The sequence below is a fragment of the Tachyglossus aculeatus genome, unplaced genomic scaffold (assembly GCF_015852505.1).
Source record: "Tachyglossus aculeatus isolate mTacAcu1 unplaced genomic scaffold, mTacAcu1.pri scaffold_97_arrow_ctg1, whole genome shotgun sequence".
Taxonomy (NCBI): Eukaryota; Metazoa; Chordata; class Mammalia; order Monotremata; family Tachyglossidae; genus Tachyglossus; species Tachyglossus aculeatus.
Genome location: NW_024045100.1, coordinates 1522819 through 1547714, shown reverse-complemented (window position 1 = coordinate 1547714; position 24896 = coordinate 1522819). Strand labels below are relative to the sequence as shown.

Below are 24896 nucleotides of genomic sequence, written 5' to 3'. Positions count from 1 at the left end.
GATGTAAGGGGAAGTCAGGGAAGGATTGGCTGAAGTGGGAGAGATGGATGGAAAATCAGTGATGAGAGTAGTACATAGATCTTAAAACCAAATATGGCTGCTAATTATGGTCTGATGATTAACAGAAACTTCAAAGATGGTCTGCTGAATGCCAAGAAAGAAAAAGCTTCAGACAGCTTTAATCGCTAACTCAAGTTCATTACCCTTTCCCTCCTGCTCCAACTCCCTGATCATGATTCCTCATTCAGGAAGGCTAAACAATCTTTTTCACCTCCATCTATTGAAATGTAAAAATAAACCTAGCAACATTACCAAAAATATTCTTATAGAGCTTTGTTTTAAGTTTGAATTTACAATGTGGAATTAATCGCATGTATTTACCCATTCACATTTAAGGCTAATCATTGCCAACTGAACTCTCCATCTCTATCTCACAGTAGACCCCTTACATTCTGCAAAAAGGCATTTTCTATGGCAAACCATGAATATGTCTACAATTTGGGGGAACACAGTTTTCTTCTCAATATTTTCTTCAGTGCACCTTTCATCTCACTGTTTCTCAAATTGTAGATGAGAGGGTTTAGCAGAGGTGTGAGCAGAACATATGCCAGAGAGAGCAATTCCTTGTTTTCTGGCCTTTGTAACTCGCCTTTGTAACTGACCTTTTGTTGCAAGTAGGTGAGATTAGCTCGGCCGTAGAATAGGGTCACAGAAGTCAGATGAGAAGCACAGATGGAGAAGGCTTTTTGTCTTCCAGCCGTTGAAGACATTTTCAGAATAGTGTAGAGGATGCGAGTGTAGGACAGAAATATCATCAGGAAAGGAAGCATAACCACTGAAATGGTGCCTATACAGACATAGATTTCAAAGATGAAGGTGTCTCCACACACGAGCTCCAGTACTGGGGGAGTTTTCACAGGGAGATGGTTCATTGTATTGTGGCATAAAATGGAAAGCTAAATATCCAAGGGGTTAGAATCAGGGCAATAACTGACCCGGAAATTACAGAACCCACTGTGAGCTTGGTGACAACTGCTTTACTCATAAGGACGGGGTAATTCAGGGGATTACAGATGGCCACATAGCAATCATAGGCCATTTTGCACAGGAGAAAGCATTCTGTAACCCCTAGGAATAGAATGCACTGCACAGCCAGCAATCAAAATGGTTTTGTGATCCACTGAAAGAATCAGAACCATTTTGGGGATGATCGTTCCACTGAAACAAGTTTCTGAGATAGACAAGATCCTCAGGAATAAGTACATAGGAACGTGAAATATCTGTTCCAGGGTGATGATGAAGACAATGACCATGTTTCCTACCAAGATAATTAAGTAAATGATTAAAAACACCACAAACAGAAGAAACTGCTGTTTGGGAAAGTTGGAAAAACTCAGGAGAATGAAGTCAGTCACAGGCTCTGGTTCCCCTCATCATTTCAAGCATGAAAACAGGAAGGCAAATGGCATGTTAATGCTCTTCAGCATGAGTTTATCTTATTCTGAAATCTGGCTTCTGCAATGACTTATCCTGTTCAACTTTCATTCACAGCCATCTATGAGAGATCAATATCAGCATTCCCATCTCTTCTGGGATATCCATTTGGCATTTGCTACGTTCACTGAACAAATCACCAGGATGATTTGCAAATCACCAGGTTGGGAAATTTCGCACAGAGCTGAAAAATGGATAATGGATATTCCTAGACCAAAAGGACAGAATCAGATTTCTCATTAGATGGAGAGTTTTATTCTACAAAATCATAGATAACATGGGATTCTGTATCCATAAGCATAAAAAAGGCTTTGCTATTCACGTGTAAATCAATCAATCCATCCATCATATTTATTGAGCACTTACTGCGTGCTTGGAAGAACACTTGGAGCACTTGGGAGAATACAACATGACAGTGAAACTGAAACATCCACAGTGAGCTTACATCCAAGAGAGGGAGAAATGTCAGAAATGGGATTAGAACCCACACCTCTATTCAGAGACCAGAAGCCCCAATAAGGGGAAGTGACAACTTAAGTCTGCCTCCTCAGACCACTAGGCCAGGGCTCTTGCTCTTCCTCTAGGAACACGGGCACATAGATAGTTTCTGTTGACAAGGATTGCTTCTGGCAGGTATTCTATATGATCAGGTTTGGCTTCAGATGTTTGACCACCCTAGTGAGAGGAATAACTCTCCCCTTCTCTAGGATCACATGACAGCCAGTGATGACATGCAATGTGACTTATTGACATCATTTGGAACAATGTACAGTAATCCTCCCTAACCTATTTTTCACCCACCTGAACGTAGCCAACTGACCAATCAATCCATAATACTCTCCCAAGCCTTAGTACACAGTAAGCACTCAATAGACATGACTGATTGATAATATCAATTTGTACTTCCCAAGCGCTTAGTACAGTGCTCTACACACAGTAAGTGCTCAATAAATACGATTGAATGAATGAATGAATGAATTGAGCTCTGTGGGAAGAGTGCCCTGTCTGTGAATTCTTCCCCTCCCTCTGCCTGAGCAACCCACAGCATGGACACAGAACTGCTACACTACAAGGTTGTGAAACAGGAACTATCCCAATCAGATAGACAACCTGGGAATATGGGGAGGGCTAACCGGTTCAAGGGGCCTTCATATATGAGGCATTGCTGCTATTTTTAGTTGTAAGCATTTAGACTGAGACTTGCAGAGCCTGCCCTGCTGATTAGTACTCGGAACCCCTCCTTAGCTTGCTTGCTGTGCTACAGCTATGTGAGTACACCCAATAAAGATGCAGAACTGATCACTCTGGTTCGATGTCTGGTCTTTGGCTCATCATTGCCCAATCTAATGAACACCGAGCCTCCCTCTGGTCGGCGACCCCAGCTGACTTGGGGACATCTCCCCACAATTGGCGTAGTCGGCAGGATTGTGTGTCAATGCCCCAAACCCCAGACATGAGTAAAAAGGAGGTGGGATGCCTGGTATCTCAGATCCCGGGGTGGAACTCGGGACAGGTGTAGCTGAAGTGCTTGATATGGCTGCTGCCCCCGACCCCCGGGAATTGGGTGCTCTAGTGGAGACCCCAGAGGGCATAGAGGATGCTCTATGAGCCCTAGACATACATAAGATGTCAAAATCAGAGCAGAACTCGGAGCGGACCTCAAAGATGTGATCGGCTATAGCTGAAGTGATTGATATGGCTGGCCCTCCCCGGGAATGGGGTGCTCTAGTGGAGACCACTAAGGGCATAGAGGACACCCTATGAGCCCTGGACATCCATAAGATGTCAAAATCAGAGAGGAGAGCCGTTGCGAACCTACGATGGCTGCTGCTGGTGGCATGCCAAAATGAAATGAGTATGTGGCTGGAAAGTGAAAGTAAGGCCCGAGAAGCTTGAAAGGCGGCTCGCGAGAACCAGGAGTTGAAAGAACCTTATGCAGGACTCCTACAAATGACAAATAAGACCGCCAAAGAAGCAGTCGAGAAGGGGGTCATCTTGGGGTGCAGACTAGCAAAACTGAAGGGGCGACCGATGTGCCACCCCAGGGTATGGACACTTATAATGGACACCAACTTGGACCCGGAAGCCTGGCACCCAGACAAGAATGGGGTGATGAGGAAATGATAAAAATAATAGAAGAAGACATCGAGGGAACTAAACTAAACTAAAAGTTCTCTCAGACCCGAAGGGATAGGGAACCCCAAACCCAGGGACCACATTGCTGTAAGGGATTATACCCCGGCAGAATTGATGGGGTCCACAAGCAATACCATCAGCAACCTCAAGAAACGCTGCTGTCACGGATGGTCCAATGCTGGGACCAGGAGGGTTATGGGATTAAATTAACTGGAGTTGCAGCTACCCTCCAAGTCAGGCAGTGGTTGAAGGTGGGTCAGGTCGACATGGGTAACCACTCCCTGATGGATTGGGCAGTGGCCACCGTAAAAGACACCTGGACCATCCCAGACAAGCTACCCACTGAACCAGAAGATTGGGTGGACATTATTGAGTACGTTGGGAATGAAACAGCAAATATATGCTGCAGGAGATTATAGCCCCAGTGCAGCACTTCCGAATTCCAGGATGTGCAGTAAGCTCCTCAAGTTGGCATCCCCTAACATAGAGGGAGTGTTGCTATCCCTTGTTGCGAAGATGATGGGAAAGCCTGTCATAGATCTTATACTGGCTTTGGGGGATCTGGAGGGCCTGATTCCAAAGCCTAGCAGGATTCGAGGGGTGGCTCCAACAAAACCCATCACTCTGGAAGAAGCAAAACAGAGGGTACCCTGATCCCAAACGTGGAGAGATTTAATAGAGGTCAGGATCAAATGAGAAAAGATAGATAAACAGCCAAACAACGTGCTGTTGGCCCTGTGGAGAAAACTACCTAAGGATCAGAGGTATACCACAGGGGAAGACAAACCCACAGCAGAAACACCGAAAGTGTCAATGGGCGCAAAAAAGGAGGCCCGTTCACTCAGCCCCAGGTGGTGCCTTCTGTACTGCTGTACCCGGACCTGAACGAATGGAGAGACCAGACATAGGGAAGTAGCCAAGGCTGCTCCCTTTGGGTCAGGTCAATCAGAGGGGATCGGAGACTATACGTTACCCTGACCATTTGCTGCGGTCCCCAGAATATTCAGTTCACCTTTGCCTTGGTGGACACCAGTGTGTAAGTCACCTGTATACATGGGGACCCCAGGAAATTCATGGGCCCCCGGGTGTGGATAGAAGGGTTTGGGGAACACAGCACCTCCTCCGTGAGAACCACCCTCTGATTGGGTGGGGGCCAGATGGCCCCCACCACCTATCAGGCACTCATCACGGCAGTGCCCGAGTGTATATTGGTGGTGGTTACACTTGAGAACCCAGGACCCCCTCCCTCGATTCCCTCAGTACCAATTTGCGAGAACTGGCCTGTGGAGAAGGGGGAGGGGGAACTGTCAACTGGGACATGGTACATTGATGTGTCAGCCAAAGGGAACCCGATTACGTGGGCTGCAGTTGCAGTCCACCCGCCCATGGATACCATCTTCTGGGAAAAAGGGGTCCATCAGTCCAGCCAATGAGCTGAACTCAGGGTGGTATGGATGCTCCTATCCATGCAACCTGATGTAGATGCCTTGGCAACCGACTCGTGTGGGCTGTATACAGCAGCCTGGTTGGGGCTGTGGGAAGCCAAGGGGTGGATGGTAGCACGGGGCAAGGTATGGGAAAAGAGAGGTGGTGTGACACTGCCCGAATATTAAGAGCCTGGGAGGGCCCCCTCACCGTGTACTACGTGCCAGCTCACCGGGGACACCCAGGAATGAGGAGGCAGACGGGCTAACACAAGGGCGGGAGGCACGGCCCACCAACGCCATCCAGGGGGTACATGTGGCACTAGCTCATAGCAAGGGGGATGCCACGTATCGAGCTCTCCACAGACCGGGGTGGGAAGGAACCCACAAGGAGGTACGTCAATTCTTGCAAGATTGTAAACATTGTATGAAAAAGAATTTGTGGCCCTATGGCCAAAAGAGGACCCCTGCCCCTAAGCCAGAGAAAGAGATACCTGCTCACCACGGTGGATACTCAGATGGGAGTGGTGTTCACCTACCCAGTGGCAGCAGCAATGCAGGTTGCTACTGTACAAGGGCTTCAGGTGATGGAGGCTGAATGGCTTGCCGGCCTACATAGATTCTGATCAGGGGACCCACTTTATGGGGCATGAGGTCAAGGAGTGGGCCGCGCAACATGACATTTTGTGGCCCTTACCCTGCTGGAAGGTGACACCACCATTCCAGCACAGTTGACCGGCAGAACCAACATGTGGTGGGACGCCGCCCCCAAAGGATGACAGTTAGCTGCCACTGTAATCACAGCTGGAGAACACAATGGGCCTTGGGAGACTGTGACAGTATTCAACACCACCGTGCAGGAGCTCTGCCATATGCTGGAGCTATGGGAAGCCACCCTGGAAGGGGCTTGCCTGTTCACCCACACTCGATGGACTACCAAGGCAATCTTCAGGTCGTTCGAACCGTGGTGGGTAGATACCCATCACGCAAACTGCTCTACTGCCCTGGCCCAGCTCCGGCAACAATGGACCTGGTAGGTAGGGAACCGGTTGCCAGCAAGGGCTCCCGGATGATGGAAGAGAGACAACACTGGGTGGATTGGCAGCATGCTAGGAGTACAGAAACAAGCAGACATCCAAGGCCTAGGGGATGCCCGAGGCCGAGACTTCCAATATGAAAGCCAGATCCAGCAGCTAATTAGCCCTGGAATGTTGCAGGACGCCAGAGGGTGGAAAAAATGGCACTGTCAACTGGAACTCTGAAGATGTGGGTGGGTATACTCACAGGGGAGCTGGCCTGGTGGGCCGAAACATCGCCTGGTCAGATGCCTGCATTCAGACTCAGTTAGGGCTGCTATTATATCTCACCACCCTAACAGAAGAAGTAAGCCAAGCACAGTGCCCCCCCCAGCCTTGTTCACCTGTATCCAGCCTCTGTCACATGGCCGGCCATTCAGGTACTATACGGCAGGCATACCACCCATTACTGTAAGCTGAGGGTATGCCACCCGGTGGGCAAACTGCCCCTGTGAGCCACAACCCCAGTGGAATTAGGGATAGTGCAGGATGGCAAGGGGTTGATCCTCCTGGGAGAGAGGTGGGGATGGTGGAATGGGTCCAGGAATCAATGGAAGCCCTTCTCCCCTTCTGGGTGTACCCATGTAAAAAGGGATTGGTTCTGCCCATGGGACTCCAGGAGACATGAGAGCATACAGGACAGTTGGCCAATTTCCATCACTGGGGTGGAAAAGGGAGACTACCGGTATTTGGGTAATGGGAAATTCTGTTGGATGTGCGGAGAACATATAACAATTTTAATTATAGTGTTAGTGCTACCTGTGCCAATTTAATGCTTGTTTGTAGTAGTATGTCTTTAGTAGGGTTGCACATTGGAAATTGTATCAACCTCCCCAGATGGGAGCGACATAAACACCACACCCTCCCCTGGGACATGCCAACGGATCTAGTGGACTCAGTAGCTTGGCCGGAGCAAGTGGAGGAGGCCACGAAAGTGATACGACAAGCCCTGGTGGATGCACAGCAAGACTGGAACCGCACCATGCTCCACCTAACCAAAGCTGGACTGTAGATACGAACAATGAACCAAAGGATGGTGACAGACTGTGGGTGGTTCTCATGGCTGTGGGGGTGCGGGAGTGTTGGAAGGGGATATTGGTCCTAGTGGGTCATGCTAGCATGCATCATGATCTGCGCAGCTTTGGTGCTAGGATGCTGTTAATTGCACAGGCCCTCCACCAAAACTATCGTGGTCCCCAGCTCCAGGTTGCTCTAGGCATATAGAGGGGGCGAAGGGGTGGAGTGTTGGAAGAGTGCCCCATCTGTGAATTCACCCCCTCCCTCCACCTGAGCAACACTCAGCGCAGGCCGCCCTGACTATTGGGGTCCCCAGCTCCTGGTTGCTCTAGGCATATGGAAGGGGCAGGGGTGGAGTGTGGGAAGAGTGCCCTATCTGTGAATTCTCCCCCTCCCTCTGCCTGAGCAACCCACAGCAAGGACACAGAACTGCTACACTACAAGGCTGTGAAACGGGAACTGTCTCAATCAGATAGACAACCTGTGAATATGGGGAGGGCTAACCGGTTCAAGGGACCTTCGTATATGAGTCATTGCTGCTATTTTTAGTTGTAGGCGTTTAGACTGAGCCTTGCAGAGCCTGCCCTGCTGATTAGTACTTGGAACCCCTCCTTAGCTTGCTTGCTGTGCTACAGCTATGTGAGTACACCCAATAAAGATGTAGAACTGATCACTCTGGCTCGATGTCTGGTCTTTGGTTCATCGTTGCCCAATCTAAAGAACCCGGAGCCACCCTCTGGTTGGTGACCCCAGCTGACATGGGGGCATCTTCCCACAACCTCTTCCTGTGTGCAGAGCACTACACGAAATTCTTGAGAGGACACTAGAGTTAGTAGACATGATCCCTGCCCTCAAGGAGCTTATAATCCAGTGGGAGAGACAGACATTAAAATAAATAAAGATAAGGAGAAAGTAATAAAGTGAAAGATATGAAATTTATCACCTGAAACTGACACCTCTAGAGGTATATCACTAATTCAAATCTTGAAGTTATAATTCTTCAAAAGTTCTGAAAAGAAAATCCATGATGATAAAAATCTCCAGAGCTTTGAGAGGTCACCCCATCTCAATAGCAACTATCACCCCCATGATGATGTACCCTGACTAGGAATGTCTCTTAGAGTCAGAGGTCTGTCCTGTATATATGTGTGTCTGCGTGTATGTGTGTCAGTTGGTTGGAGAGGTCTCTGCAGTACTCGGTGGAATTCTCCTTTATTGGCTATAATCAGGAGCGTGGGTAATGAGCTACAAAATAATTCATATTTGGGGATTGTGGGATTCATTTTCATACCTCATTTTCCTGTCATTCTCCCTGCCCATAATGTCATTTATGACTCTTGTGATTTGTACCTCTCACACGCAGTTCATCTTTAAATCATGTTGTTTTTTCATCTGCAGTTTTCCAGATCCATCCCTTCCTCTCCTTATTATTTTTATTATTCTTCACTCTCTTATGCCCACCATCCTAATCCCCCTATTCATCTTTCTAAGTTTTTGAAATTACTCAGTAGTACTATTTATTAAGCACCTACTATTTGCAAAGCCATTGATTAAGCAATAAGAAAAAATACATGGTGAGGCATTAGATATGGTCCATTAATCTTGCCCTGTCTTATGCCATCGAGTCATCTCCGACCCAAAGTGACACCATGGACATATCTCTTCCAGGCTGTCCCACCTCCATCTGGAATCGTTCTGGTAGCAGATCCACAGAGTGCTCTTGGTAAAAATATAGAAGTGGTTTGCCTTTGCGTCCTTCCACACAGTCAACTTGATTCTCTGCTCTCGCCTATCTCCCATGCTGTTGCTGCCCAGAACAATTGAGTTTTGACTTGTAGCAGATTGCCTTCCACTTTCTAGCCCCTGCCCAAGCTAGGAATGGAATGGGTATGCTTCTGCTTGACTCTCTCTCTCTCCTATAGTCGAGACTGGTAGAGTACTGGAAACTCTCCGGGTGCGACACTGAGAGAGGGGTCCATTAATACAGTAATATAAATACATAAATTATGGATAGTAAGTGCTTTGGGACTGATGGGGTTAGTATAGGATGAAAGTCCCAGTGCAAGGGTGATGTAGAAGGGAGTGGAAGAAGAAGAAATGAGGACCTAGTTCGGGAAGGGCTCATGGAGGAGATTTGCCTTCAATAAGGCTTTGAGAGTGAGAGAAAGATCATCTGCTAGATTCAAAGAGGGAGAGTTTCCAGGCCAGACGTAGGAAGTGGGTGAGAAATTGGTGGTGAGGTAGATGAGACTAGTCTCCAGTTGCGGCAATGAGAACTGTGTGATTATTTACTTATTTATAATGTTAATGCCTGTCTTCCCCTCTAGACAGGAAGCTCCTTGTGGGAAAATAATGTGCTTACCAACTCTATTTTATTGTATTCTCCCAGGTGCTTAGTACTCAGTGCATAGTGCTGCGTGGAGTAAGAGAAGCAGTGAGGTTCAGTGGAAAAGAGCATGGGCTTTGGATTCAGAGGTCATGGGTTCAAATCCCGGCTCCACCAAATGTCAGCTGTGTGACTTTGGGCAAGTCACTTAACTTCTCTGGGCCTCAGTTACCTCATCTGTAAAATGGGGATTAAGACTGTGAGCCCCACGTGGGACAACCTGATCACTTTGTAACCTCCCCAGTGCTTTGCACATAGTAAGTGCTTAATAAATGCCTTCAAAAAAGCGCTCAATATACACTATCGATTTATTGATTGCTGTTTGCTCTTATTGAAAGATCTCAATGTTTAGGGTTGCACAACTCTCTCAACAACAACTCTCTCCTCGACCCCCTCCAGTCTGGCTTCCGTCCCCTTCATTCCACGGAAACTGCCCTCTCAAAGGTCACCAATGACCTCCTGCTTGCCAAATCCAACGGCTCATACTCTGTCCTAATGCTCCTCGACCTCTCAGCTGCCTTTGACACTGTGGACCACCCCCTTCTCCTCAAAACGCTATCTGACCTTGGCTTCACAGACTCCATCCTCTCCTGGTTCTCTTCTTATCTCTCCGGTCGTTCTTTCTCAGTCTCTTTTGCAGGCTCCTCCTCCCCCTCCCATCCTCTTACTGTGGGGGTTCCCCAAGGTTCAGTGCTTGGTCCCCTTCTGTTCTCAATCTACACGCACTCCCTTGGTGACCTCATTCGCTCCCACGGCTTCGACTATCATCTCTACGCTGATGACACCCAGATCTACATCTCTGCCCCTACTCTCTCCCCCTCTCTCCAGGCTCGCATCTCCTCCTGCCTTCAGGACATCTCCATCTGGATGTCTGCACGCCACCTAAAACTCAACATGTCGAAGACTGAACTCCTTGTCTTCCCTCCCAAACCTTATCCTCTCCCTGACTTTCCCATCTCTGTTGACGGCACTACCACCCTTCCCGTCTCACAAGCCCGCAACCTTGGTGTCATCCTCGACTCCGCTCTCTCATTCACCCCTCACATCCAAGCCGTCACCAAAACCTGCCGGTCTCAGCTCTGCAACATTGCCAAGATCTGCCCTTTCCTCTCCATCCAAACTGCTACCCTGCTCATTCAAGCTCTCATCCTATCCCGTCTGGACTACTGCACCAGCCTTCTCTCTGCTCTCCCATCCTCGTGTCTCTCTCCACTTCAATCCATACTTCATGCTGCTGCCTGGATTATCTTTGTCCAGAAACGCTCTGGGCATATTACTCCCCTCCTCAAAAACTTCCAATGGCTACCAATCAATCTGCGCATCAGGCAGAAACTCCTCACCCTGGGCTTCAAGGCTCTCCATCACCTCGCCCCCTCCTACCTCACCTCCCTTCTCTCCTTCTCCAGCCCAGCCCACACCCTCTGCTCCTCTGCCGCTAATCTCCTCACGGTACCTCGTTCTTGCCTGTCCTGCCATCGACCCCCGGCCCACGTCATCCCCCGGGCCTGGAATGCCCCCCCTCTGCCCATCCACCAAGCTAGCTCTCTTCCTCCCTTCAAGGCCTTCTGAGAGCTCACCTCCTCCAGGAGGCCTTCCCAGACTGATCCCCTTCCTTCCTCTCCCCCTTGTCCCCCTCTCCATCCCCCCCGTCTTACCTCCTTCCCTCCTTCCCTTCCCCACAGCACCTGTATATATGTATATATGGTTCTACATATTTATTACTCTATTTGTTTATTTATTTATTTTACTTGTACATATCTATCCTATTTATTTTATTTTGTTAGTATGTTTGGTTTTGCTCTCTGTCTCCCCCTTTTAGACTGTGAGCCCACTGTTGGGTAGGGACTGTCTCTATATGTTGCCAATTTGTACTTCCCAAGCGCTTAGTACAGTGCTCTGCACATAGTAAGCGCTCAATAAATACGATTGATGATGATGATGATGATGATGCACCAGCATTTAGGAGAAGCTGCATGGCTCAGTGGGAGGAGCATGGGCTTTGGAGTCAGAGGTCAGGGGTTCAAATCTCGGGTTTGCCAATTGTCAGCTGTGTGACTTTGGGCAAATCACTTCACTTCTCTGTGCCTCAGTTACCTCAATTGTAAAATGGGGATTAATACTGTGAGCCCCCTGTGGGACAACCTGATCACCTTGTAATCTCCCCAGCACTTAGAATGGTGCTTTGCACATAGTAAGTGCTTAATTAATGCCATCATTATTATAACCCTTTCCAGGCCTGAGTTTCTCTTCATAGCCCATTATAAATCATTCATCCTTTCATTTAGACAACACCCTCTTGAACCGGCTAATATTTTCTACCTGTTAAACTTTCTGAATCCATAAGTTCTGAATGTTTATCATCCACTATGTGTAGAAGAGCTAAGCCCTCAGAGCTGGTTAATCTAAAGCATGCTTTCAAAACATGCCTCATTATATACTTCAAACTTCACATTTCTATCGTAATAATTCTAGTTAGCAAAGAGGTGGAGACCTGAAGTTTATATTGCACTTGATTGAAAGTCGCAAAACCAAGGGCTATCAATCAATCAATCAATCAATCAATCATATTTATTGAGTGCTTGTTGTGTGCTGAGCACTGTACTAAGCACTTGGGAGAGTACAATGTAACAGAGTTTGTAGAAAAATTCCCTGCCCACATCCTGGTGTAGTGGATAGAGCGTGAGCCTGGGAGTCAGAATGTCATGGGTTCTAATGCTGGGTCCACCACTTGTCTGCTGTGTGATCATGGGAAAATCACTTTACTTCTCTGTGCCTCTGTTACCTCATCCACAAAATGGGGATGAGGACTGTGAGCCCCATGTGGGATAGGGACTATGTCCAACCAGATTTGTTTGTATCCACCCCAGCGCTTAGTACAGTGCCTTGGCACATAATATGTGCTTAACAAAATGCCATTGTTTTATTATTATTATTATTATTATTATTATTATTATTATTATTATTATTATATCATTCCCTTTCTAAATGAGCTTAGTAGAATGACAAATTTCCTGGGTCTTATTTTGCCTAAGTAATCAAAGGGAATAAAACTCCCCAGCTGATCGACATAATGGTCATTTCAAGTAATAATCTATGTCAAGAGCATTATCTTCTTATGAAGAAAAGTAGCAAGTCATAGTGGATAAAGCACGGACCTGGAAACCAGATGACCTGAGTTCTAATTCCGGCTCTGCTACTTGCTCACTTTGTGACCTTGGGTAAGTCACTTAATTTCTCTGTGCCTCAATTTCCTCAAATGCAAAATGGAGATTCAAAACCTGTTTTTCTTCCTACTTAGACTGTGAGTCCCAGGTGGGCCAGAGACTGTATCCATTCTGATTAACTTGTAACTACTCCAGCACTTAGAACAGTGCTTGACACATAGTAAGCACTTAACAAATACCAAAAAAAAAATTAGAATCTCAGGTAAATAACCCCAATGGACAAATTTCTTTACATACACTTTTGATTTTGAAAACATTTTAACATACTGAGTTCCTTAAGAAGCTGAGAAAATAAATTATTTTCCATATGCTAATATTATCGAAACATCTCAATGTCACTAAATAGCCTCAGAAATAATATAAAAACAGGATTCCTTGGATGAGCCTTTAAGGCTAGAACTCCTTGCTCTCCTGCCCCCACTCGAATTCCTCTTTCTCATATTGGAAGGAGGATTTGGCTCAATTTCATAAATATATCATCATAAGTTCCCTCACATAAAAGCTGCAGTGGGAATTGGCTTTATGTGGAAATCCTAATTGAATGGTAATAGTTCCTTACTTTACACAACAATTTCATTCCGTGCAAAAGCTAGGTACATCAAATTGGTACTAGGAAAAAACAGATTAAAACATAACGGACCAGAAAGGCATGAAAACCTTCCAAAACCAAAGCTGTATGAAAACCAGTTTTCTTTTCTTTTTCAAGCCATTTCTCCAACATTATACTTGACAACCTTTTGGAACAAGAAAAAGTATTTTTCATTTTCAAGGTATAGCTTAATAATATGTCTTTCCAGTGGTAATTTTTGGAAGAAAAAGAAGTAAACTTCTCTCCCTTCATTCCTTCCCTTTTCCCTCTTCCCTATTTTCCCAATAAAGCAAGGTTTCAATGGAGGGGTTGCTTATCTAATGGAGGAAGCATCCTTGTGTGGTCCCTAGGCAATTTTCCAACCACTACAAAATTCATGCAGATCTCCTCTCATTGTTATCATTATTACCATTGTTCTCACATACTAATGGTAATGATAATAATAACAATAATAACTGTGGTATTTGTTAAGTGCTTACTATGTTCCAGGTAGATGCAAAATATCCTGGGTAGATACATTCAATCATATTTCATTTAATCGTGTTTATTGAGTGCTTACTGTGTGCAGAGTACTGTACTAAGTGCTTGGAGAGTACAAATGGCCAGCAGGTCCCACATGAGGCTCAAAGTCTAAGTAGGAGGGAAAACAGATAGTGAATCTCCATTTTGCAAATGAAGGAACAGAGGCATAGGGAAAGTTAAGTGACTTACCCAAGGTCACACAGCAGAGAGGTAGTGGAGTTGGGATTAGAACTCAGGTCCTCTGACTCCCAGGCCCAGGCTCTTTCTACTGGGCCCCGCTGCTTGTCAGGACATGCTGCTTCTCTGCTCTCCTCATGCTCCCCAGGTCTGTAAAGCCCACTCTATGCTTCCAAATATGGCTGGCTTAAAAGTGAGAAAAATGTCAAACAAGTGCTAAAAGTGTGAGAAGACTTAGTACGAAGCATACAATCATATCTTGTCTGAGTTATTGCTCATGTGATCTGCATTCTAGTAGAACTTGTACATCATCAATCCACACTCTCCTTCCATCCAAGTGAAGATAGCAGAGTTCACAGCAAATCCAAATCATCAAGTTCCCTCTGCAGTGATGTTGCACTGTGATTGAAAAACTGGGTTCCCAGATTCATAAAAGCCCAGAATCGAATTAAAAATATGAAGACTATATTTTAGCCATAACTCTGTAAGAGTATCAAAAGAGGGTAAAGTGATGAGGGGGATAAAATCTGGCGGATGAACATTTCAACACAGTAAAGTTTCCTGTCAGCTTGAATGATGAACTAAGAAGAGTGAGAAAAGTTAGTATTCACATTTATTTACAAAAAGAGATGAATTAAAGTAGATTGTTTTCATAAAGTTATAATAAGAATAGTACACTTACTGTAAGATGATTACCTTCTCTAGTCTTCAGTATGTGGAAAAATGTTCATGATTACATTGCAATAAACACCTTTACCTCCAAGCCAAAAAAGAGTAGCTGGTGTTTTCACTACTACAAAGAGCCTTGTGATTTCATTATATTAATTATCCTCAGTTACTGCTGAGACTTAATCCCTTGAGTATCAGAATATACTCAAGGGATTGTCTCAGCAGTAATTGAGGAAAGTTAATGCAAGGGAATATAGCAACAATAACATCAACTGTTGCCAGAATTATGGTTTTATGCAACCAGATTACTAAATGTATTACTCCAATACATTTCTCCAAATTGCCTTTCTTTTATTTAAATGTTTCCAACAAGCCAAGATTTATCCATGCCCCATCAAATCTAATAAACAACACCCTTTACTATTCAGATGTCACCCCAAATATAAGGAACGTAAACATTCTTTACAGATATCTTCTACTGGAATGTAAGCCCACTTCCATCATCCTCTTTTGCTCATTAGATACAGCAGGAATAATTGAATATATAAAATGTAAGTCAAGGAAGTAAGAATATATGTGTAGCTTATTGGTTTTAAATATACTCATTGCAGTTCCATTAAGAGCTGATAATAAATTAAGAATAAAGACAAATATTTGATTAGTAGGGATAAATTATATATGACACAGAAGAGCGGCATTAAAATATCCATCAAGACATCCTGGGCTCAGTTTTATATTAGCTGTTAGGACCTTGCTGAGTTTAGGACATTTTCCAGGCTGCCCAGTAAAAGGTCAGATTTGTTCAGCCAATGGGATGTCAGGAATTTCGTTCTCCTATAACCCACTTAGAGAAATTATTAGCACACTTCACACCATAAACCACATTATCCTAGAATCAATGTAATACTAAATATTTAATTTCTACAGACTAAATCTCGCCAGGACATTCTACTTGATACAGCTCAGATTCAACCTATGCTTTCCACCCATCTCTGGTTAGGTTACTGTATCAGCCTCTTCAGTGACCTCCCTTCTTCCAAATTCTTCCCACTTCAGGTTAAAATTCACTCCGTAGCCCACATCAACTTCTAAAATGTCGTTCCACTAACAACTCCCTCCACTTCAAAAACCATCAACGGCTACCCATTTACTTCTGTATAATGCAAATCTCCAGATGACTGGCTCTAAGACTCAGCTTGAAATCTCTCCTTGTACTTCCCTGCCCTCATCACACACTAAGCCTCAGCCTGCAGTCTGTGCTAGTGCAAGTCAGTTAGTCATTTGATTATATTTATTGTGCAGTTACTGTGTGCAGAGCATTGTACCATTCATTCATTCATTCATTCATTCATTCATTCAATCATATTTATTTAGCACTTACTGTGTGCAGAGCACTGTACTAAGCACTTGGGAAGTACAGTCGACAACATATATAGACGGTCCCTACCCAACAACGGGCTTACAGTCTAGAAGGGGGAGACAGACAACAAAACAAAACATGTAGGAAGGTGTCAAAACCACCAGATCAAATAAAATTATAGCTATGTGCACATCATTAACAAAATGAATAGAGTAGTAAATATGTCCAAGTAAAATAAACAGAATAATAAATCTGTACAAATATATACAAGTGCTGTGGGGAGGGGAAGGAGGTAGGGCAGACGGGGGGATGGGGAGGAGGAGAGGAAAAGGGGGGCTCAGTCTGTGAAGGCCTCCTGGAGGAGATGAGCTCTTAGTAGTGTTTTGAAGGGAGGAAGAGAGCTAGCTCGGTGAATGTGTGGAGGGAGGGCATTCCAGGCCAGGGGAAGGATGTGGACCGGGGGTCGATGGTGGGACAGGTGAGAAAGAAGCACAGTGAGGAGGTTAGCAGCAGAGGAGCAGAGGGTGCAGGCTGGGCTGTAGAAGGAGAGAAGGGAGGTGAGGTAGGAGGGGGTGAGGTGATGGAGAGCCTTGAAGGTGAGAGTGAGGAGTTTTTGCTTGATTCTTAGGTTAACAGACAACCACTGGAGATTTTTGAGGAGGGGAGTGACATGACCAGAGCGTTTATGTACAAAGATAATCTGGGCAGCAGACTGAAGTATAGACTGAAGTGGGGAGAGACAAGAGAATTGGAGATCAGAGAGGAGGCTGATGCAGTAATCCAGTAGGGATAGGATGAGAGATTGAACCAGCAAGGTAGTGGTTTGGATGGAGAGGAAAGGGCAGATCTTGGCGATGTTGTGGAGGTGAGACCGGCAGATTTGGTGCCGGATTGGATGTGTGGGGTGAATGAGAGAGCGAAGTCGAGGATGACACCAAGGTTGCGGGCTTGTGAGACAGGAAGGATGGTAGTGCTGTCTACAGTGATGGGAAAATAAGGGAGAGGACAGTGTTTGGGAGGGAAGATAAAGATTTCAGTCTTGGACATGTTGAGTTTTAGATGGCAGGCAGACATCCAAATGGAGATGTCCTGAAGTCAGGATGAGATATGAGCCTGGAGGAAGTGAGAGAGAGCAGGGGTAGAGATGTAGATTTGGGTGTAATCAGCGTAGAGATGATAGTTGAAGCCGTGGGAATGAATGAGTTCACCAAGGGAGTGAGTGTAGTTAGAGAACAGAAGGGGATCAAGAACTGACCCTTGAGGAACCCCTACAGTAAGGGGATAGGAGGGGAGGAGGTGCCCGCAAAGGATACTGAGAATGAATGGCTGGAGAGTTAAGAGGAGAACCAGGAGAGGACAGAGTATGTGAAGCCAAGGTTGGATAGCATGTTGAGGAGAAGGGGATGATCCATAACATCGAAGGCAGCTGAGATGTCGAGGAGGATTAGGATAGAGTAGGAGCCATTGGATTTGACAAGAAGGAGGTCATTGGTGACCTTTGAGAGGGCAGTTTAGGTGGAGTGTAGGGGGTACAAGCCAGAGTGGAGGGGTCAAGGAGAGAGTTGGCATTGAGGAATTCGAGGCAGCGAGTGTAGACAACTCATTCTAGGAATTTGGAAAGGAAGGGTAGGAGAGAGATAGGGAGATAACTAGAAGAGGAGGTGGGGTCAAGAGGGTTTTTTTAGGGTGGGGGAGACTTGGGCATGTTTGAAGGCAGAGGGGAAGGAACCAGTGGAGAGTGAGCAGTTGAAGATGGAAGTTAAGGAGGGGAGGAGAGAAGGGGGCGAGTGCTTTCATAAAATGAGAGGGAATGGGGTCCGAAGCACAGGTGGATGGAGTAGCACTTGAGACGAGGGAGGAGATCTTATCTGAAGATACTGCTGCAAGCCCAGATACCAAGCCCAGGTACAGCCCAGATACCAAACACTTGTGCAGTCACATTTCCTGCCCATAATGAACTTTCAGTCTAAAGAATGAGACAGGCATTAATATGCATAAATAAAATTACAAGTGAACCTTCTCCTTGCCCATGCAGTATGGCAGAGTGGAAAGAGCCCTGGCCCAGGAGCCAAAGGTCCTGGGTTCTAATTCTTGTTCTGCCAATTTCCAGCCATGTGACGTTGGGCAAGTCACTGAACTTATCTGTGTCTCAATTTCCTCAACTGTAAAACGGAGATTAAAATGGGGATTGATTGGCTCGCATCTCCTCCTGCCTTCAGGACATCTCCATCTGGATGTCTGCCCGCCACCTAAAACTCAACATGTTCAAGACTGAACTCCTTGTCTTCCCTCCCAAACCTTGTCCTCTCCCTGACTTTCCCATCTCTGTTGACGGCACTACCATCCTTCCCGTCTCACAAGCCCGCAACCTTGGTGTCATCCTCGACTCCGCTCTCTCATTCACCCCTCACATCCAAGCCGTCACCAAAACCTGCCGGTCTCAGCTCCACAACATTGCCAAGATCCGCCCGTTCCTCTCCATCCATACCGCTACCCTGCTCATTCAAGCTCTCATCCTATCCCGTCTGGACTACTGCATCAGCCTTCTCTCTGATCTCCCATCCTCGTGTCTCTCTCCACTTCAATCCATACTTCATGCTGCTGCCCGGATTATCTTTGTCCAGAAATGCTCTGGGCATATTACTCCCCTCCTCAAAAGTCTCCAGTGGCTACCAATCAATCTGCGCATCAGGCAGAAACTCCTCACCCTGGGCTTCAAGGCTCTCCATCACCTCGCCCCCTCCTACCTCACCTCCCTTCTCTCCTTCTACAGCCCAATCCGCACCCTCTGCTCCTCCAACGCTGATCTCTTCACCTTACCTCACTCTCGCCTGTCCCGCCATCGACCCCCGGCCCACGTCATCCCCCGGGCCTGGAATGCCCTCCCTCCACCCATCTGCCAAGCTAGCTCTCTTCCTCCCTTCAAGGCCCTGCTGAGTGCTCACCTCCTCCAGGAGGCCTTCCCAGACTGAGCCCCTTCCTTCCTTTCCCCCTCGCCCCCCTCTCCATCCCCCCCATCTTACCTCCTTCCCTTCCCCACAGCACCTGTATATATGTGTATATGTTTGTACATATTTATTACTCTATTTATTTATTTATTTATTTTACCTGTACATATCTATTCTATTTATTTTATTTTGTTAGTATGTTTGGTTTTGTTCTCTGTTTCCCCCTTTTAGACTGTGAGCCCACTGTTGGGTAGGGACTGTCTCTATATGTTGCCAATTTGTACTTCCCAAGCGCTTAGTACAGTGCTCTGCACATAGTAAGCACTCAATAAATATGATTGATGATGATGATAGGACTTAGCAAATGCCACTTTTTACAATAACAATTATTTTCATTATCATTTTGACATTATGACATTAATATAATATGGGCAGCAATAACATTTACAAATAATTGGGCTGGCACTTTAGTAAAGCTAACAAACCACGGGTATTTATTGAGAATCTACTGTGTGTGCTGATCTAAGCTCTTGGGAGACAACTGTAGTAATACAAATAAACTGAAGGAGTATCAGAGTGCTGTTAGTGCAAATGAAGAATTATCTTCATTTTACTTCAGTCAATCAGTGGAATTTTTTGAGCATTTACTGCATTCAGAGTACTGTGCTAAGTGCTTGAATACAACACAACAGAGTTGGTAGGGATGTTCCGTGCCTACACACTGGTCCTCTGCATTCACATTTGTATGAGATTCATCCTCTCCTTCCCTCTTTTTCCCCTATCACTCTATTCATCAAACCCTCACCAGACAAGGGAATTCAGATTATCCAATCCCAGCTCGGTAAGTAATCTAGTGAAGTAATCAGGTTCATTTTAATGCGAAGAGTCCTTGCACAACAATTCTCTACATTCATTCATTCATCCATTCAATCGTATTTACTGAGCGCCTACTGTGTGCAAAGCCCTGTACTAAGTGCTTGGCAGAGTACACTATAACAACCAATAGACAAATTCCCTGCCTACAACGAGCTGCAGTCTAGAGGGGGACTATACATACCAAGCATACATACATACATACATATACTATATATATATATATGTATATACATATACTATATATATATATATTCTATTCAGTTAGTCTCACTAAACTATGATTTGGATCAATAACTGAAAATATTAATCTTTCTAGGTTAAATTTAAAAAACAATTCAACATACTATATTTGGGGTGAAAAGTTGAATCCCTTGAGAAATCATTACTTGATCAACTATCTCCAGTAGAATAATAAGGATAACGTGGCATAAAATAATTCAATAGGTAAATAGGGGAATTTGTCAATATTCAACTTGATTTTGCTAAGGAGTTGGTGTTGTTGTCTTATGCTGTCAAGTCGTGTCCGACCCATAGAGATGCCATAGAAACATCTCTCGAAGAATTCCTCACTTCCATCTGCAATTGTTCTGGTAGTGTATCCAGAGAGTTTTCTTGGCAAAAATACGGAAGTGGTTTACCATTTCCTCCTTCCAAGCAGTAAATGAGTCTCTACCCTAGACCCTCTCCCATGCCTTTGCTGCCCAGCACAGGTGAGTTTTGACTTGTAGCAGATTGCCTTCCACTCACTAGCCACTGCTAGTTATTTATTTTACTTGTACATATCTATTCTATTTATTTTATTTTGTTAGTATGTTTGGTTTTGTTCTCTGTCTCCCCCTTCTAGACTGTGAGCCCACTGTTGGGTAGGGACTGTCTCTATATGTTGCCAATTTGTACTTCCCAAGCCCTTAGTACAGTGCTCTGCGCATAGTAAGTGCTAAATAAATATGATTGATTGATTGATTGATTGATTGATTGATTCAAGTATATATGCTGCCTTTCGTGTGTACTGAGTCAATCATTGGAATACTAATTAATCTGGTAATTATACACAAATAACACTCAGACTAAACCTGTGATTCACTCCAAGCAGCTCTCAGGGAATTTTTAAAAATTGATAACTCATTTACATTCTTTGGATTTCTGTCCTCATTTTGTTTCCCAAGAAATATTACTCGTTGCTCAGTTAAAAGTATTACTTTGGATAATGTAGTTAATGAACACATTTAATAATAATGATCATAATAATAATGGTACTTATTAAACACTTCCTAAGTGGCAAGCACTGTTCAAAGCACAGGGCTAATACAAGGCAGTCAGGATGGACACAGTCCCTGTACCACATAGGGCTCACACTACTAATCCCCATTTCAAAGATGAGGTAACTGAGGCCCAGAGAAGTGAAATTCCTTGCCCAAGGTCACACAGTTGACATATGGTGGAGCCAGGATTACAATCCATGATCGTCTGACTCTTCAGCTCTTGTTCTATTCACTAAGTCATGCTGCTAGATCATATTAAGAAACAATTCCAAGTATGTGACTAGGCTAAATTGGAAGAATTTCATTCATTCATTCATTCATTCAGTCGTATTTATTGAGTGCTTACTGTGTGCAGAGCACTGTACTAAGCGCTTGGGAAGTACAAGTTGGCAGCATATAAAGACGGTCCCTACCCAACAGTGGGCTCACAGTCTAGAAGGGGGAGACAGAGAACAAAACAAAACATATTAACAAACTAAAATAAATAGAATAAATATGTACAAATAAAATCACATGTGTGACATGAACCGTGTTCCATCTGAATAGCTTGTATCTACCACAGAGCTTAAAACAGTGCTTAACACATAGTAAGCACTTAACTTAACTTGGTACACGGTAAGCACTTAAAATTCCACAGTCATCATCTTATTTATAAGACTGGGTTCCATGTTTGTGCATGTGTGGGAGTAACTAATTGTAGAAGGAATTCCTTCTTTCTGGAAGGAAAGAATATAGTTCACATTTTGCTGGTTTCTCTACTGCTGACAAAATGCCAACGAGGTGTTTAACACCTCGAGAAGCAGAGTGACCTGGTGTAAAGAGCATGGGCTTGGGAGTCAGAGGATGTGGGTTCGAATCCCTGCTCTGCCACTCGTCTGCTTTGCAATTTCCCCAACACTTGTCCCTTTGGTTCTGCTGGATGTAGTCATTTGTGTGTTCACCTGGGAAAGCAGAGAATTTAGTCTCCTTTACTTCAGGTGGGTCTTTTCCTGGCCTTGCTTGCATTTCAGTGCCCAAACCAGAGCCTGGAAAGGGAGATAAAGGTATGCTTGGAAGCCATTTTGGTCTCAGAGGAAGAGTAAAGCGTTCTGTTCTGCCCTTACCAATGGGATTCAGGTTAGAATTAGAGGACCCTGGACCTTGAAATGGAAGAATGGGTCCCGAGGGTTTGGACCTTTATTATCATCATTCAGTTCAAGATTCCTTGAGAATCCAGTGTGATTCCATATTCCTAAAGGGGAAAGGTTATTTCCAGAGATACAATGGCCTGGTGGCTCTCCTGGTCCAATCTGAATCCCCAAGCCCACAGAACAACAGCCTTAATAGCCCTGCCCGGACCCATTAACAAAGAGGTCTACTGGAGCTGCCCAGGACTGTACAAAGAATCAGATCTAGTCTTGTTCCAAAACAAACTCAGAAAACTCAATGTAATTGTATGCAATCATTCAGAAGTGGAATTGTCCCTAAGCATTTTCAAAATTCAGAACAGGAATTGTCCATAAGCATTTTCAATCATAAGATGATATGATGTTGTAAGGGTAAATCAGATGCTCCCTTGAATTAATTCTTACCATCCCAAGAACCATTCAAGACATTCTGTGGAATCCTCCTCTGTACAGTGCTCTGCACATAGTAAGTGGCCCCTAAATACCATTGATGCTAATGGGTTTTTTCTGTCATAAATATTACAATGGAGCAATTACAAACCATTTTTGGTAGTCCATTGAAAATATTTTTGTATTTGGCCTTTTTATGTCTGACCTGATTACCTTGTATCTATCCCAATGCTTAGAACAGTGTTTAGCACATAGGAAGTGCTTAACAAATGTAACTGTTACTATTAGTTGTATTATTTGTTAAATATTTGAAAATTACTGTATTTCTCAACAAAGCTTAATCACCAATGGCCGTATGATCATGGATATAATACTCTGTTATCTGCAAGATTATTTTCAATTATATAACAAATAAATACACCTAAGGGAAGACAAAAAATGTTACTTAATAATAATAATATTGATAGCATTTGTTAAGCACTTACTATGTTCAAAGCACTGTTCTAAGCACTGGGGGGCTACAAGGTGATCAAGTTGTCCCACGTGGGGCTCACAGTCTCAATCCCCATTTTACAGATGAGGTAACTGAGGCACAGAGAAATCAAGTGGCTTGCCCAAGGTCACACAGAGACAAGTGAAGCAGCGTGGCTCAGTGGAAAGAGCATGGACTTTGGAGTCAGAGGTCATGGGTTCGAATCTCAGCTCCACCACATGTCTGCTGTGTGACCTTGGGCAAGTCACTTAACTTCTCGGAGCCTCAGTTTCCTCATCTGTAAAATGGGGATGAAGACTGTGAACCCCATGTGGGACAACCTGATCACCTTGTATCCCCCCCAGCACTTAGAACAGTGCCTTGCACATAGTAAGAGCTTAACAAATGTCATTATTATTATTATTATTATTATTAAGTGGTGGAACCGTGATTCGAACCCATGACCTCTGACTCCCAAGCCTGTGCTCTTTCGACTGAGCCACAGTGCTAGGATACTTCACTTATGAAAGGGAGTTTGATTTAAGAATCTTAATGCCATGTATATTTTTAGCGTTCAATCAATATGAAGCTGCTAACCTCAGAATTTCCATTGATGAAGTAGATTCAACATTTAGTCTCTAAGACAAGTCTTCTAGCATAATGTTCTCCCCAAGACCTCTTTCACCTCACTGTTCCATAGGCTGTAGATCGGGGGTTCAACAGGGGAATCAGGAGAATATACGAGTGCGTCAGCAGTTTCTTGCTTTCTGCTGAATAGCAAGTTTTGGGCCCACAAATAAGTTAGAATAGCTGCACCGTAGAATGGAGTGACCACAATGAGATGGGAGGGGCAAGTAGAAAAGGCTTTCTTCCTTCCTTCAACAGAAGACATCTTCAGGATGGTGGAAATGATGTGGACATAAGAGAGCAGAATGAGAAGGAATGGGACCATATTGACAAAAATGTTACCCGTCAGCGCACAGAGCTCAAACAGATAAATATCTGCACACAGCAGCCCTAACACTGGAGGGGTGTCACAGAAAACATGATCGATACCATTAGGTCCGCCGAAGGGAAAATTAAATATCCATACAGTTTGTATTATTGCTACCATCAGTCCCAAGCTTCAGGAATCTCCAGCTAGGTAGCTAAACACATGCCGGTTCATAAGTATTGGGTAGCACTGTGAGTTACAGATAGCTAGATAGTGGTCATAAGACATTACACCCACAGAAAACATTCACTAGCCCAAAGACAAGAAAGAAGAACAACTGTGCAAAGCAACCAGCAAAGGAAATAGTCTTATCTCACTGGAGAGAATAACTAGGATTTTAGGGACTATGACAGTATTTAAGCAAATTTCTAGATAGGACAAATTCCTTAGAAAAAAATGCATTGGTGTTTGAAGAACACGGTCCACTGTGGTGACTAGAATAATGAGGACATTTCTCTTTAGGATTATCACTTAAATTATTAAGAATAACATAAATAATAGAAACTGCAGTTTAGGAAGTTTAGAAAATCCCAAGAGAAGAAACTCAGTTGCCGAGGAGTGATTGCCTCTTCCCATTTCTGCAGCAGGCTTTGGGTAGAGCAGGAAGAGGAATAATAACGATGATAAACATTTGTAAATTACTTACTTTCTACAAAGCATTGTACCAAGCCCTGGGGAAGATACAAGATAATCAGGCAGATACAATCAATCAAT

At 44.5% G+C, this 24896-nt stretch overlaps 1 non-coding gene and 1 pseudogene across 1 annotated transcript; both read right to left on the bottom strand.

Moving 5' to 3' along the window:
- Nucleotides 1-491: 491 nt before the first annotated feature.
- Nucleotides 492-4685, bottom strand: LOC119924365 (annotated as a pseudogene).
- Nucleotides 4686-8977: 4292 nt separating this feature from the next.
- On the bottom strand, nt 8978-9119 carry LOC119924405. The gene has a single exon (XR_005449125.1). It is a non-coding gene; the product is annotated as a small nucleolar RNA SNORA7 (small nucleolar RNA).
- Between the last annotated feature and the right edge of the window lie 15777 nt (nt 9120-24896).